This window comes from Apodemus sylvaticus, chromosome 2 (genome assembly GCF_947179515.1).
Source record: "Apodemus sylvaticus chromosome 2, mApoSyl1.1, whole genome shotgun sequence".
Classification (NCBI taxonomy): Eukaryota; Metazoa; Chordata; class Mammalia; order Rodentia; family Muridae; genus Apodemus; species Apodemus sylvaticus.
In genome coordinates, this window is record NC_067473.1 from 162387022 (window position 1) to 162404533 (window position 17512).

The 17512-nt window shown below is 47.3% G+C and overlaps 1 protein-coding gene across 3 annotated transcripts in view; it reads right to left on the reverse strand.

Annotated features, from left to right (window-relative positions):
* Positions 1-2982: 2982 nt before the first annotated feature.
* The window catches only part of Kcna6 (potassium voltage-gated channel subfamily A member 6), a 32647-nt gene continuing 18117 nt past the window's right edge, over positions 2983-17512 (reverse strand). The window contains exons 2-3 of one of the 3 annotated variants that reach the window (XM_052174917.1): positions 9482-9582; positions 2983-3355 (exon numbers count right to left, since the gene is read on the reverse strand). The gene's annotated coding sequence lies outside the window, so the exon portion shown is untranslated. Of the gene's footprint in view, positions 3356-9481; positions 9587-17512 lie in introns of all 3 variants that reach the window. The other 2 variants (XM_052174918.1, XM_052174916.1) reach the window with 2 other exon arrangements.

The following is a 17512-nucleotide window of genomic DNA, read 5'->3' on the forward strand; positions in this document are numbered from 1 at the left end:
CTGTTATGAAGCTGGGACTGAACAACCCACACTAGCAGGAAGGGTACAGCCACAGGACTCATCCCACAGCGAGAAGAGTAAAGGTGGCAGCTGATGCTGACACAGGCTCACAGCCAGGGAGTCAACACGCTACTTACACTAACCCATCTAATCATCACAAAAGCCTTGTGTCATCAGCAATCTAGAAAACTGCCACGCTTGCCTGGGTACCAGACTCATCTGAAGGCTAACCGAAGTCATCTGGTTATTATAACTGCCTGCTGCTGGACACAGGATCTTAACAAGAGTCGAACCAGTGTGGGTCTCCCTAGGCAAGAGTCCCTGCCTGCTTCCCATCGTGTGCATGGACCTGGTAACGAGGTCATCCTGGTGGCTCGTGGATGGAGCACCCAAACCTCAGAGCTCTGAATCAAGAAGACACACTGGGGGTCACAGGTCATGTTGCCCATTTTTTTAAGGTGGGCTCATGGCAGAGGCTTGGCACAAGTCACAGACTTGGTGCCAAGTGTTCAGACGCTCATCCTAGAGCTCTTTGCCTCTACCAGACTATAAAGGTACTAGGAACTTGAACAGAGGACCAGGACTGAGGTCTCCCCACATCCCAGGGAGATCTCCAGTCACCCAAGACTGTCTTGTTGGATCATCTGTCTACCAACTCACCCTGGAAACAGAAATCACCCCTGCAATGGCGCATGACCCATGCTGTTCTATGACCGTGGACTTGGCATAAGCTCCCTGCACCCACAGTGCTTCTGGGGCTCTCCAGTGACATTCCTTGGGTGTGTTCTGCCACTTGGCTGAGAAGCAGGCTCACCGGACTCTAGGTCTGATGGAAGAGAGAGAAACGTGAGGAGAGGCGTGAAGAGCTGAGGGGGGGAGTCGGTGTGGGGGAGGAGAGTGAGAGACAGGGAATGACTCATGAGAACTCAGATGTATCCTATCCCAGGCCCAGGGTCAGTATGACAGATGGGCACGGTGACAACAGCTGCCCCCTCCCGCTAGCTTTCTGGAGAAAAAGAGGCGGAGCTGTCAAATGCTCAGACTCTACAGCACCTGCTCTGAACACTGCAGAGGAAACAGGCTCTGTGGCTACGTGTACATGTCTGTCCTTCAGTGGCAGCCCATGTGGGTCCAGACAGTAGGTCCCACATGCTGACATGCTGGCTTGGCTGCCTTCCTTCCCTACATCCCCTCAGACGCGCGGCCTTGGCGTCATCCTTGCTGCCCACCCTCGCACGTCCTACGTCCAACCTCTCTCACTGGCAGCACTGCTTTCCCTAAGGATGGGATCTGCCTGTGTCTCACTAGGCTCCGCTGCAACAGCCCAGACCAAACCATCCACCCTCTAATTTGTTCAGACACATCACTAATAAGTCTGATAAAAATTAAAAATTGATCAATCACTTCTCAAAATCCTGCAGGGATGGATGGCTTCCCACTGTCTCAGAGCACAAAAGAAGTTTTCTAAGGCCCTGACTGGCCTTCGCCATCTTTCTGCCCCACGGCTCTCTCTGTATCATCTCCTTCCCTGCCGATGGCTTGCCGATCTCCAGACACTCCTCCCTCGGCCTGCAACACAGCCACCAAGCTGCTACCTTTGCCCTTTGCATGTGCACTGAGTAGAGTATCTTCTCCTGTTACCCGCATGGCTCATCCGAGGACCTCGGGTACTTTAGTCAAGCACCACATCCTCGATCGACCTTGCCCTGCCTCTCTTTTCTCAATATTCCTACACTGCAGATGAGCTCACCTCCTGTACAAATATCTAATCGTTCATTTTACTAAGATCTAATCTCCCCTGCGCAGAGCCCAATCTTATCACTTTTATTCTTTAGTGAATCTCTGGCAACAAGAAAAAAATGCCCAACGTATAGCAGATGCACGGGGAAACAGAGAATGAACAAACTACCAAATGCTAGGTTCAACTGGAGAATTAGAGGAGATGCCAGCCACCGGGATTATTTAGCAGGAAGAGAAGTCTGGTTGTTAAAAAGATGTGTGTGTGTGTGTGTGTGTGTGTGTGTGTGTGTGTGTGTGTGTGTTGGAGGTATTTGACAGCCATCTTCACTTGTAATCGACAGTTCATGAGCACTGGATGGTTACATTCTTTGACTGTATTTATCAGCCAGAGCCTGTGCTCATCCAGTCTCTCTGTCACTGGTCCAGCTTACACACTGGGTGCCCTGCTGAACAGCAGGGAGGCTGTGGTTCAGAATATGGCCCATAGAGTAGGGGGAGCAGTCCAGCTGTGAAGACAGATCCAGGAGGACTTTAACATTAAAGAAGACTCCCACTGGCACACACCCTGTCCCCCTCCACACCTGATCAGGAAGTAAAGTAAGACCAACAGGAACAAATACTTGGGTGTGTGGCTACTGGTGAGGGTGGCCCTCTCCAGAGACCCCAGAATTGTATAGGAGTATTTGTTGGGGGGGACTTCCAGAAGTAACATTACTGTTACCCTCATGAGGAAAAGCAGGTGACTGTGGGCTTCAAGGACAGCTACAAGAGTTGCTAGAAGGGTTTGCATGGTGTTGCGCATGCGCACACTCACACACACACACACACACACACACACACACACACTGTAATTTCAGCACTGAAGAGCCTGAGATGGGGAAATCGTAAGTTCAAGATCATCTTTGTCTCTATAGAGGATTGGAGGGTAGCCTGAGCTACGTGAGAGAGCCTGTTCCAAATAAGGAAAACAGAGACCGCTCTTGCCACCCAGAGAGGCCCGTGTATGCTCTCAGGAGGCCCTGGGAAGCCACTTTAAAGGCAATTCTGACCCGGGGAAATGCTCTGTGCTGTAGACTCAAGAGGCAGACCTTGCTAGGCAATGGGCTCTATCTCTGGTCTCCATGAGACACATCCCCTCCCTGAGGCAGTCCACAGAAGCTGAAAGATGCCTTCCCCGGTCAAGGCCTGTGACTTGAGTGCTGGGCTTAGCTGTTGGGGTTGTCACACAGCAGAAGGCAAGGCCTCTGAGACTGTCATTTATTTATTAGTTACTCTTCCCCGGCCAGCGAGTGCCTGGGCGACTCTGCAGCACACTCACGGATTCCCACATCACCCGACATCATTCCCACATCACCCTAACACCTTTTCTCCTCTCATCAGACCAGCAGCTCTCCCTCTCTTCCTCTGGCCCCACCCCAACATTCAGAATCACTGGCAAGGAACTCCCCCATCTCAGCCACTTCGGTCTCAGTCACTGCTTGTGGAAGGCCACCAGGGGCTGTCAGGCTGAGTTGTTCGATGGGAAGGAGGCGGGGGTCTCATCCTCCAGAGAAGCTCCAGGGCAGGTGCTCTTTGGATGCAGAGGTTTTCCAGAGTGGCCCCGAGCAGCACAAGCCTGCAAAGGAGGAAGAAGAAGGAGGGAAGTTCAGGTAGGCCCGTGTGGACAGAAGCAGAGGGATGTCATCATGCAAATTAGAAATTGGCTTCTTGGGCTGGAGAGACGGGCTCAGCTGTTAAGAGTATGGCCTCTCTTGCAGAGGACCTGGGTTCAATTCCCAGCACCCACAATTGTCTGAAACTCCAATTCCATGGGCTCTGATGTCCTCCCACAGACATAAAAATACTGATGCACACTAAATAAATAAACTAAACAAACAAATAAACAAATGACTTCTGGTAGTCATACAAACCCACTGCCAGACATTTATTCTCCAGCTTGTCTAAACCATCTCCCATCTTGCACCGTGACTCCAGAACTGTCCAGTTATAGCTGAGCACAGGCAGCCTGTGGTCAGTCCTTCACACCTGATCCAAGCCCAGGCAGCAGCTAAGCATTGCCTAGCCCTGGATGCAGCTTCCTTGAGGTGGAAACTGAGTTACACATCATGACCTCAGTCCCAGGCCTCCCTCACAACCCTCACAGGTCAGCAGATCCAGTATAATTCCTATATCAATCACCCACCAAGACATATTTAAAACCATTTGATCTAGAGCTAACAATGGCAGATTGGAAAGCACTTGCCATGCAAGGCTGATAACCTGAGTTTGTTCAGTGAAATCCATGGTGGAAAGAAACTGATATCATTTAAGTGTCCTCTGACACACACACATATACACACAGACACACACACACACACACACACACACACATGAAGAAACAGGCACATGCACATCCCAATTTCTTTTTACTTAAAAAAAAAAGGTCCTCCAATAAATATCAGATTTTTTTAGTCTATGAGAAAATAACAGGTTGCTTCAAAACAAGAACCATTTTTAAAAAAAACTAGAAATAAGGGAGGTGATTTGCCACGTAAAATGCTACTACTCATCCAAGTAGAGATTATCCTAGCCTCAGAGAGGTGAGGGCCTCAGAACAGGAGCCTTGCTGGAGGCAGAGACCACATTCAACAGGAGGGCAGAGGCTCAAGGAAGTCAAGAGGAAGATTAAGTTTAGCCCAGTGCAGCCACCCATACTAGGAGATTTACACCGCTGGCATGATGTTTGCGTGGCACACAGTAGGAGATTTACACCGCTGGCATGATGTTAGCTGCACACAGTAGGAGATTTACACCACTGGCATGAAGTTTGCTGTAAACTGTGGGAGATTTACACTGCTGGCATGATGTTTGCTGCACACAGTGGGAGATTTACACTGCTGGCATGATGGTTGTTGCACACAGTAGGAGATTTGCACTGCTGGCATGATGTTAGCTGCACACAGTAGGAGATTTTCACCGCTGGCATGATGTTTGCTGCACACAGTGGGAGATTTACACTGCTGGCATGAAGCTTTCTGAGCACCATTCTCTGCTCAGTGACCAAATAACGACAAGTATATAGAAAATATGTAGAATATAGAAAAGGAGATGCTTATTAGCTCCAGAGGAAAATAATTCACATGAAAGATTACTCTACCCCAGCCTTCTAGTGGAGCCTCTATGAGGAACGCTATTTACACAGTCACAATACAGAAGAACTGCATGCAGAGATAATAAAAATTGTGTCTATACTACAGTGGGTGGAGGAGGTATCCAAGGTGCTCCTGACTGTCGTGGACAGTCATGGATGATATCTTCCATGGTTAATTGTTCTAAGACTTAGAAGACTAAACTCCTAAAGCAATACAAGTGAATCACAGTGGGTCTGCGCAGAACAGCTGAAGGGAAGGAGGGAGCGATCCTAAGAGCCGAAGGGGGAAATACAAGGGATAGGCTGGCTAGTGTTGGTTATGGGCTTTCCTGGGGTAACTGGTCTCTTTAAACGTGAACAATTCTTTTCAGGTCCTTTTAGAGCAGAGGTTCTCAACCTGTGGGTCGCGACCCCTTTGGATATTGAATAACCTTCTCAATAGGGGTGACATATCAGATATCCTGCATATCAGATATTTGCATTACGGTCCATAACAGTAGCAGAGTCTCAAAATTATGGAGTAGCAATGAAATCATTTTACGGTAGGGGTCCTCACAACATGAGGAACTGAATTAAAAGACAGTAACAATGGGAAGGTTGAAAACCACTTTTTGAGAGGGACAGGAAAGATATATGACGATTTCACAAACCCAAAAGACACGGTGTCAAGTTTGAAAAATAAAAAAACCAACTTACAGGACTGCCAGATTTAACAAAAGCAAGGAAGAAGAAGGGAAGAGAACATTCAGTGGGTCTCCGAAGGACAGATCAGTGTCTTTTAGCATGATTGCATCCTAAATATTGCAGCCATTACTCATGGTTTATCTGAAGTCCAGATTTAATGAGCATCCTCTGCTTCCTGCCCAGAGCATCCACACCAAGGCTCAGAGCCACAACTGCAGAGCCAGGAGGACAAGGAGATCCGAACACTTGCGTAAAGCACCAAGTCCACCCGGAAGGAAATCAGGAAAAGCCTCAGGTTTTCTCATGGCCAGACTTGGGGCTGGGAAATGGGGGTGTGGTGCCTTCCTTCGAGATTCTAAGGAAGAGTGGCTCCCGTCCTGGAGTTTCCTATCCATCCAGTCACAAAAGCAGCTTGAGAATGGAATAAAGGCGCCAGGCACAACAAATTTAAACCTGGACATACAGCTGCCCACACAAAACCTTCAACCAAAACGTTTCCTGCCAAGAAGAACTGCAGGGACAGATGCACAGAGATGGAGGGAAAGTCCAGCCAATGACTGGCACAAACTGAGACCCATCTCATGGGCAAGAACCAATCCCTGACACTATTAATGATACACTGATATTGCAGACAGGAGCCTAGCATAACTGTCCTCTGAGAGGCTCCAATCAGCAGCTGATGGAAACAGATGCAGAGACCCACCACCAAACATCAGGTGGAGCTCAGGGAGTCTTGTGGAGGAGTTGGGGAAAGGCAGGGACCCAAAGAAGATAGGGACTCCATAGGAAGGCCAAGAGTCTACTAACCTGGACCCTAGGAGGCTCCCAGAGCCTGAACCGCCAACCAAAGAGCCCACGTGGGCTGGATCTAGCCCCCTGTTCAGACGTAGATATGCAACTCTGTCTTCATGAAGGTCCCTCAACAACTAGAGCCGGGGCTGTCCCTAAATTTGTTGCCTGTCTTTGGATCCTGTCTCCCTAACTGGGCTGCCTTGTCTGGCCTCAGTGGGAACAGATGTGCCTAGTCCTACAGAGTCTTGAGGTGCCAAGGTTGGGTAATACTCCCCATTCTCAGAGGGGGAAGAATGGGATTAGGAGCTATGGGAGAGGGGACTGGGAGGATAGGAGGCAGATATTAATGTAAAATGAATAAATAAATTGATTAATGAAGAAAAATGGGACATTCATTCATTTCTTAGAAGATGAGTGTAAGATGCACCCACCCCCAACTAATGCAAACAAGACTGGAGCACAGACTACGGAAAACAGGAGCCCAACATAGAGAGAAGGAAGATAAACTCTCAGGGGCGCAGCTGTGCTTAAGCAGAGAAAGCAGGCACGTCGGGCGGGGAGCGTAGAAGGTTCCAGAATGGAAGACCCAGAGGGCGGGGGGACCAATACAGAATCCACATGGAAAGTAATATAAAGGCGTTCTCCAACTGTGTCAGAGGGCTCGGAAAGAACCGTAAATGCCAACACAGAAAATTAATCAGGTGAAGAAAATGAGGCAATTATTAACAAAATGTTTACAAGAGATTAAACAAACATTATCATAATGCGCTGCTCGACAATGCAGAAAATAATACTCGATCGTGATAATGGCATAAACGCCAATGTAAACAAAACATTAAGCAAGGGGGATTAAAAAAAAAACCACTCCAGGCACGGGGCTGCAGCCGCCATGTCAAGAGCTGGCGCTCTGTGACTCAGAGACCATAGGCTAACCCACAAGAACCTCCATGTTCTCACCCCACTTCCGACCCTGCCGTTACAGCTCCACACCTCACCCACCATGCTCCTCAGAGAAGGCTCCTCCCATCTCTCATCCTGTTATACCACCTCCTCCTCCCTCAGGGTTTTTGCACTGCCCTGTGTGACCTTTCCATGGAGTACCCTCCCAAAATATCCACAGGGCTCACTGGCCCAACCACCACAGCTTTGCTGACTCAGCACCTTCTAGCTCAGCCCTCCAGTTCCTTACATAACGCTGTTTCTTCTCTGACTCTCCCTACAGTACTCTTGCCTGACATGTATTTATTCATAGACATTTGCACTCAGGATAACATCACCATATCCTGAGATGGCAAAGCATCACGTATTAACTACCTTTCCTGTTACTGTAACCAAATACCTAGAAGAAGCAACTTAGGAGAGGCCCAGTTTGTTTTGGCAAACAGACTAGCAGGATGCCGGCTGTTGTGGCCTGGGAAGTCAGGAGGCAGGAGCTGGTCCCATTTCATCCACAGCCAAGAGAAGAGAACAGAGAGAACAGACAGGAAGTGGGGCAGGAACCACTTTGATGATTTTGACCATGGACTTTATTGCAGGTGAATGTCCCAAAGACCCAGGTACTAAAGGCTCAGATGACAAGGCGACACCAGCTGTGGGACCCGTAGGGAGTGGGGTCTAGCAGGAGGCCCTTAGGTCCTTGGGGACTTGCTCTTGAAAGGAACACTGAGACTGTAGCCTCATTCACACTCTCCTTTTCATCCTGCCAATAAGGTGAGCAGTTTTGATACACACACACACACACACACACACACACACTGCTGCCTTACCCTAGGCCCTAAGCAGCATGGTCAAGGAATCAGACTAGAACTTCTAAAATGGAACCAGGCTGAACCTTTTTACTTTATAAGTTTATCATGGCCTCAGGTATTCGTTACAGTATCTGAACTCAAGACTTCCAGCCTACCAGAAGTGTTAGAATGTTAAACTCTGTTGCTGAAGTCACCAGGCTCTGGTAGTTGGCTACATACCCTGTCCACAAGTGACTTGAGAAACAACAAGGCCATCCCTAGGTCTGAAAACAAACAAAAAAAAAAGACACAAAGGTCAAAGGTCATCACCATCTCCAGATGTGCTCAGGAGTCAGAAGGACTCCTGGACCAATGGGAGCTCTTTGTAATGGCCCTGAATGCTAAGCTGCACTGCTGAGAGCTACCTTTACCCACTGAGTCATCTTAATCTCATTTGAATCAGGTAGGGCGTCCACAGGAGAGCCCAGCAGGGAATTATCTACAATCCTGAGCATGTTCTTTGTCCTATATTGGCATGGAGGTATCTAGGCTATGACCTTTCTCACACTAAAAGAGCCATGGAGGAGCCCAGCTGCAGTAGATACTTCTTGGTATATTTGTCTGTTTGGGGAAAGGGTGTTACTACTTTGGCTAGCCAATGTAACTTTTGTCCTTTTCTTTTTTTTAACAGAGCACAAACTTCTTTGGGAGAAGTCAAGTTCGTGTCTCATCTCCGCCTGAGTTCTTTGGGCCTCGCGGGCTGCACCTTCCCTCTGAGGTCTGAGTGTGTACTGGATACAGCCAGTTGAGCACGCCATCCCTTTGGTCCAATCGTTTGTTCAGGTGGATGCAGACTATTGAAGACCTTACTATGTATGGGCTTTTTACACTGGGTGAGCACACGGATGAACAGAACTGGACAGGGCCCATAGAAATCGTCCCATAAAGCTGGGCATGGTGCCTCAAACCTATACTCCCAGCTCTCAAGAGGCTGAGGCAGAAGGATTACAGTGAGTTGAAGATCTGCTTGTACTACATAATGAGGTCCAGGCAGGCGTACATAGCAGAGGTTGGGAGAAGGAGGGATACAGAAAAAGAAAGAGAACAACAGCTCCGTGTCAATATGGACAACTGATTTTCAAGAGTTTTAAAAGAATGATTGAATGGTGGAGAACAGTTCAGACGGGGAAGGCAGAACAGGTGTGGCACAACCACTGCATTAAAAATGAATTATCACATAGGTTTCTTACCTACATAAAGACAAGTTCAAGTAGAGCACAGGTTTCAATCACAACATTTAAAACCATGAAACTCGTAGACTACAAGAGAAATGCCTGAAGACCCACAAGTGTATGAAATGTTCCTGAACATCACATCAAAGATACAGACCGACAGAGGTGGCACATACCTTTAGTCCCAGTATTCAGAAGGAGATGGACCTCTGTATGTCCAAGGCCAACCTGGTCTACACAGTGAGATCCAGTCCAACTGGGGCTATATAGTGAGACCCTGCCTCAAAATAAATAAATAGGTAATATTAAATAAGTACATGAATCTTTTTAAAAATTATTTCAAAAAGAATCACAATTCCTCAAGAGTGTGTTGATGAATTTGACTTCATCAAAATTTAAAATTATCCAATCCTCTTAAAGAGTTGGAAACAAAAGCCACTGACTGTAAGAAAATATTTGCAAACCACATGGTTGATAAAATATTCATTTCCAGACTATCTGAAGAACTATAAAAGCTCAGTAGTTTAAACAAAAAGATTTAAGAAAGATTGGGGGAAAGACCATTATCACTGGAGGGACTACACAGATAGCCAATCAACACGTGAGGGTGTTTACTGCATCAAAGAAATACAAATTAAAGACCAGAAGAGCCATCACTACATTCCTAGCAGAATAGCTACAATTACTTACATATGTTGATTATATATACAGTTTGTATGCATAATTTATAGTATATATACACATATATACATACATATATATACACACACATTTTACATTCTGACACAGATCAACATGCCCCTCCCCACCAGTAGCAATCTCTGGTGATTTCCAGTGTAGGCTACTATTTCCCAGGTGTAAATTGCAGGAGGCGAAGCCAAGAGGAATGCAGATAGGCAGGCAAACTTTTCCCTTTGTTTCTGAATAAACCTATTTGCCAAGCCTCTCCCTTTAAGGACTTCCTGGCCACCATGAATATTTTATAAAGAATGTTCCAGGAAAGAGATACTGCTTTATACACACAGATATATACAAGCACGCACACATATATACACACAGACTCTTTCTCTCTCTCTCCCTCCTTCCTCTCTCTCTCTCTCTCTCTCTCTCTCTCTCTCTCTCTCTCTCTTACACACACACACACACACACACACACACAGCTAGCTCCAAGTCACCTGAGAGAGGGCTTCTGGGACTGGCCAAGAAAATTTTAGCTTGACCCAAAGGAAGCAAAGACTATATCCGTGGCTTCTGTCAGATGATGAGCAGCTCCCCTCCCCACCTCTCCCCGGCATGCCCCATGACTATTTTTTAGCATCATGGATGCTGTCCACTCTAGATAACTCTTGGGGAAAGTGTCTTTGGCTCAGAAGAGCAGTACCCCAGATACAAAGGTTTGTTTCCATTCCAGGCTGCAGAGCCCACACATTGCCTTTCCATCCTTGGGACCCTGGCAAGTGCCCTGGCATGGAGCTGTATCTCCTGAATCACTGCAACAGTCCCCTATCTGTTGGGTGCCAGGGGAGTGTGCCTAGAAAGGGGGCCCCAGGTCAGTCAATTCAGGAATGCGTTGTCCAAAGTAGATGCATAAACAATCCTAAAACTAACCCAAAGTCAGATTCTCACCAGCATTGGTGGTAAAATGCATCTCCTGACCCGTGGACTGGCACGTGGACCACCCGCCCCCTCTCTGCAGAGCTGGCCACACACAGCTTCCACCTCCACAGGCGGCTACCCGTTTCACACTGTCTCCCTCCAGCCATAGGCTTCACTCCCAAAGGGAAGCTTGCCTGAACCCGAAGCTGAAAACCCACAGTTGCTGTTTTAACGCCTTTGGCTTGGATATGTGAGTTACACAGCTTAAGCTAACAGATGCACCGTCAGTCTGGGAGCTGCCTTTCCTGGAGACTCATCATTACAGATGAGTTTTGGTTTTTGTTTTTTTTTTTCACGTCCTTCTGTTGGTTTGTTTTTAAAAGTTATTGTCAAGGCTGAGAAGAGAGCTCAGTCAGTAAAGTGATAGCCTTGCAAGAAGGAAGACCTGAATTCATGGTTTGTTAAAAAAAAAAAAAAAAAAAAAAAAAAAAAAAGCCAAGCATAGTGGTGTGGGCTTATAATCCCAGGACAGGAGACAGGAGACGGCCGGGCTCACTGGCCTAGCTGTCTAGACTACTTAGTAACACACACACACACACACACACACACACACACACACACACAGACAGAAATACACAAACACGCACACAAAGCCATTGCCAGAAGCAGACAACAGCCCCTGGGGATGGAGGACAGAGTGACCACAAGCGACTTCACACGTGCCACCATGGGGGCACTATATGATTTTAAAACCAGTTTCAGAACGGAGCATGGGACAGAGAAGGCAAAATAAAGGTCTCTTGTTTTATTTATTTTGGGGGGATGTGGTAAGGCGGAAATGGAGCCCAGAGGCTCACCTTGTACACAGTTTACCTCCAAGCCTTATAGTTCCCATTTTTAAGTTCAAAATAGTCTAAAAGGCACAGGAAATGACAAGGTCCCCCATGTCACCAAAGGGGTTAGGGGACAGGGACAGAACTAGGTCAGCAGATATAGGGACTTGCAGTCTCCACTCAGCCTCACACAGCACCTAGCTAGGGTCATTTCTTCAAAGTCTAAGCTGGTACATTTCCTCTTAGTCAAGAGAATGTGTGACTTAACCCTTTGGGCTCCAAGACCCACCTCCGTCACATAACAGCTGTCCATAAGCAGCCATGGAGTCCTGGGCCTGTCGGGCCATCGCTCAGCTCCTCAGCTCTTTTTCTCTCCCTTGTCCACAGAAGGAAAGCAGTGTACGGATCAGATCCCTCCCAGCGCCTGCGGCTTGGATGAAGTCTGTCTCTCCCACAGACTGACCAGCCTGGACCTTACACAGCCACTAATGGTCTTAGAAAGAGGCACAGACTGACTCGAGTTCAGTGATAACAGAACCACTATGGGGGTGAGTCTGGAAGTACCAGCCTGCCTTCCCCAGGGCTCACCCTTGAGGGTGACTGACAGGGAGGTGCTTGCTGTAAAGGTCTCCAGGACACTCTGATGGGTAAAGAGTTGCCAAGCCAGCTTTTCTGGACCTCAAGCAACTGTGGGAACCACTCTTGCCTGTCTTTTTGCCCCTTCCTTCCTTCCTCCCTCCCTTCCTTCCTTCCTTCACTCAAGAAAGGAGAGTTAGCCTTTTTCCCTCCTCCTCTCCCCTCTTTCCAAATCTTCCTACCCAGCAGAAGTCACAGCTACACAGGGGACTGTTGTGTAAGAGGAGAGACAGAGTCAGGGCCGCATTGCTAGCTGAGAGTGAGCTTTCCGGAAAGCTGGAGCTGGGGATCAGAAGTCACCGAGGGCACAACTGTCCTCCGTGCCAACCCACAGTGCGCAAGCCCCGGTGCAGGAATCTGCTGACAGTGGCTTCTGCTTGGGGACAAAGCTGCATCTCACAGGTACAGGGGATGGTGGCTGCAGTCTTGGTCTTCTGCCCTGTGCAGCAGAGGTACTGCAAGGGCCACCTGCATTGCCAGGGAAAAGAAGCCCACTTCCTCCCTCCTCCTGAGCATCCCGGGATAGAGGCTGCACACAGGAGCGTCCCCATGCAGGAGCCTGCAGCAGCTGGGAGCTTCTCCCGGACACTGCCTAGTCTGGGCAAGGGAAGAAAAGGTTTGGAGGAGAAAAGAGAGAGGAAGATAGCTCCCTTGGTTGGAGTCCAGGAGAGAGGCGGAACCCACAGTTGGTGGCCAGCTGGGGGTGGGGGTAATCATGGTGTCTGGGTATGCCTTGGTTCTCTGGCGAGATTCACAGCAAGCAGGAAACTCCCAGTTCCAATGACTCCAACCCTATGCAGTAGCCTCACATGAAGGACTCAGATGAGCTATGGGGCTTTTGAGGAAGTAGGTAGTGGACACCGGGGTGAGGGACACTCTCGAGGTGGATACGAGCTGGTGATGGGTGGCCGTGGGGGAGACAGGAGATGTAGTGGGGTTGTTACAGTTTAGACTGGACTCCACTGGAACTGTCGAGGTGCTGGGATTTCTACAGAGTATCATCAGAGAAAGTGACTTAACCTGAGAGCTGAGAGTCCGAGAACTGTTGTCAGAGCACTGGGGTTGACATGATGCGGGCTGCCGGGCTGCACATCCGTGCCATGCGCAAACTGTGCTGTGGGAGAACGCTCGCGGGAGGAGGCACAGATGCCGGCCCACGGGGAGGCTCTCTGAGGACCAGGGAGGCAGCGATGGAAGCTATGGTTCTTCCACTTGGACCACTCTCAGGGCTCAACCGCATGGGGCCCTGGGTTTCAGCCTCAACACTGCCAACAACTGTATTCCTGAACAGACAAGTAAATGGATGAGCAGGGCCTGGCTGGGTGCTGCTAATGAAGGGTAATGCTGTGTCATCTTGGGAACTGGGTCTGCCTCTTCCAGCCAAGGACAGTCATAATATTGCCTGCTCTGCTGGTTCTCACAGATTGTTATGGTAGTTCACCATTTATATATATATATGTATATGTGTATATATATATATGTATATATGTGTATATGTATATATGTATATATGTATATGTGTACATGTGTATGTGTATATATATGTATATATGTATATGTGTATATGTGTATATATGTATATATGTATATGTGTACATGTGTATATGTGTGTATATGTATATATGTATATGTGTATATGTGTATATATGTATATATGTATATACATATACATATATGTATATTATGTATATGTATATATATTGTATAATATATTTAATATATATACATATATATACACATTTATACAAAAAGTGCCATTCAGTGTAAAGGTGTGACATTTAGAGTCTCGTACTAATCTCTTGGGAAGATTTTTAAATCTCATACCTAGACACCAGTCTTGGTCAATTATGTAAATTCAGCAAATGGGCAGGAGGTGAGAACCTGGTGCCAGGCCAGGGTGGAGACCTACTTTCTGGGGCCATCCCAATCTTCAGAAGTCTCGATGCTACCACTGGCCTTGCCTGTGATGCATCAAGATGGCAGCATCTCAGACCTATCCCAGAGCTGCTGTGTCCCGAGACTGCCATCCGTAGATTCACCCAAATCCCCATCACAAATACTTAGGGGTATGATGCCTCTGTACAGAGTTATCACGAAATTTTTCTTGTCATTGTTCTCTAAACAATACCAAACAAGTACCCACACAGGGCTGTACTGCAAATTACCAAGGGATGATTTAAATTTGAAAAAAAGTGGGGGAGGGTGCCTGAGTATCCACGACTGTTGGTATCTGTGAGGGTCTGAAAACAAATGCCTCTCCATTTCCCAGAGCTGTAATAGAAGCGGCAGAGCTATATCTTGGGGAAGGACGTCAGGTCAGAACCTTGCCTGCTGGGGGGGAGAATCACACCTCCAATGCCACCTACAGCTGTGTGCTCTGAGTGTGGAGTTACTCCTGTTCCTCCTCCTCCCCCAGAGTGACAGACTGCCCAGGCAAAGAATGAGCTATGGCAGCTCAACCGGCATCCTTAAGCCTTCATTTGCCGTCTGTCTGCCTCAATTTCCCAAGTAGTTCTAGCCTTCCGTCAATAATTTGGGGATGCTCGCCTCACACTCTCCCTGATGCTCTGCTCCATTCCCTGGAGTATATAAACACACATGCACACACACACACACACACACACACACACACACACGTCATCAAACACCACAATGAGAAAATGGAGAAGGTGGCGAAAGCCTATGAACTCCTATTGGCAACTTTGTTCCTGAGAAATACAGCTGACGTGATCCTGCCAGGCACCCCTGAGGCTGCCCAGTTCAGTTCTTTCATCTCACAGGGGTCGCATTAGCTTAGTAATTGAACAAGTGATTCTAGTGGTTGACTATCTAGGTCAAGATGCCACCACCTTACTTCCCAGTATGAAATGGGTGAATGGTGGGCAACTGGGCAGATAAGATGGGGTGTGCGGGGAATACAGCATTTGTTTGTTTATTCCAGATGGGGAAAGCAGGGACCTAGAAAATGACTTCATCTACCCTGACTACTTGACCTTGGAGAGCCTAAGGAGACAGTTGTATGTGGGAGCAAATATCTGTACTGAGGGATTTTGCCTCACTGTCACTGAGAGCTTTGATAGGATGAGCTGTTTTTATTTTATTTGTACTGTATTTTAAAGATGTTTTAAAACAGTATTTAATTATGGGTGGGTGTATACGTCTGCATGTGGGTATGTGCAGGTGCCTGCAGAGGCTAAAGGTCTCAGATTCCCTGCAACTGGAGTTACATGTGCTTGTCAACAGTCCATTGTGGGTACTGGAAACCAAACGTGGGTCCTCTGGAAGAGAGGCAAGTGCTTTTAACTGCTGAGCCATCTCTCCAGCCCCTCTAGTGTATTTTTTTTATAAAATAATTTTTCTTTTTCTTAAATGCCTATTTATTTACAGTGTGTCTCGATTAGCCCAGGCTAGTCCTGAGTTCACTATGTAGTCAAGGACGACTTTGAACTCCTGATCTTCCTGCTGCTACCTCCTGGGTGCTGAGATTGCAGGTGTTCTGCCCACCATATCTGGATTAAGATGCCTTTTAAATGAAATGATACGATATATGACTTATGCAGTGAATCAGATGCAGGAGCAGCTTGGCTAGATGAAAATCTCTGCCTCAGTGTCTCGCTTGTGAGACTCTGGAGCTATTTGCTGTTTGAGCTGATTGCATTTCATAATGAGTAGAGATGTTGCTTATAGAGTCAAAACTCAGAGTGTTTGGTTTGGGCAACATGTTTCAAGTAAATCAGCAATTTAGAAGTGTACTGAGCTGGTTGCTCTTAACTGTCAACTTGACACACTCTGAAACCGCCTTAGAGGAGAGTCTTAATAAGAAATTATCTGGATCAGGTTGGCCTGTAGGCATTTGTGTGGAGAATGCTTGCTTCTTCCTGAGGAATTATCTGGATGAGGTTGGCCAGTAGGCACGTCCGTGGGAGAATGTCTGAGAATGTGGTGATTGTTAATGGATGTAGAAGGACTCAGCCCACTGTGGCCTGAAGAGCACGAGGGAGGAAAAGGCTAGCTGAGTGCTAGGCATGCATCCAATCATTTCTTTCTTCTCTTGACTGGGAAAGGGATGTAACCGACTGTCTTAAGCAGTTGCTGCCTTGACTTCCCTACAATAATGGACTATACCATGAAATCATGAGCTAAAATAACACTTTTCTCCTCTGCATTGTTTTTGTAGAGGTATTTTAACATAGCACCAGAAATGAAATTAGGACACCCACAACCCAAGTTTTCTACACCGTCAGGACCTACCTCCTGCAAGCCAAAAGGGCACCAGGCACCAAGGATGATGAGTGATATCAAAGAGTAGCAGGACAGGGTAGCATGGGGTCTAACCTGAGCTTCCTGAGGTCTAACCTGAGCTTCCTGAACAAAGCTGTGCTCTGCCCTAGAGCCACTGCATGGCACACAGAGCGATGCCTGCCTCACCTGTGCGGTCACTCTTGCAGGAGTAGAGAACCAGTTCTGACTTTGACGATACCAGAGTGTTGTACCAATCTCTCGCCCCGCTGCGGTGGGATCCTTTCCAAAAGCCCGAGGTGCTGCTTAGCATCTGGCTGGTTTGCAGCCCCTGCTTCTCCTTAATATAGAAAAGCCTTTCCATGCCCAACATTTTTCCAATCACAATGCCAAGGTATGTGACACGGCCAAAAAGCAATGAGTGTTTATTTTGCAGCATTGAAATAGAAAAAAAAATGATCTGGGAACACTTAATAACTAAGATAGAGCTCATCTAAGAAAAACAAAAAGAAAATAAAGGAGAGATGGAGGAAGGATGGATGGGATGGAGAGGAGTGAGGGGAAAGGGAGGTAGAGGAAGGAGGGGGGAAGTGGAGAAAGCAGATTTGTCACACCGTATAGTAGATAAAATTATTAGGTCTCTCTTCAAACTCTCTTATATAACATGCTCAACATATTTTTCAATGGTATGTTCTGCTCTTTGTCTATAAAATAGAAAGCTGACATAGGGTATATAAGGTGTGAAATGCAAATCATGCTCTATGAAGGTGTAATTGCAGCAAGTTCATCTCTTTTTTTTCTCAAAGAGCACTGCAGTGACAACTGCTTAGCAACCATGCCTGCTGGGTGTGCAGGGAGGCGGCTGGCCTTCAGTGCAGGTGTTAGCGCACCCACAGCATGTTC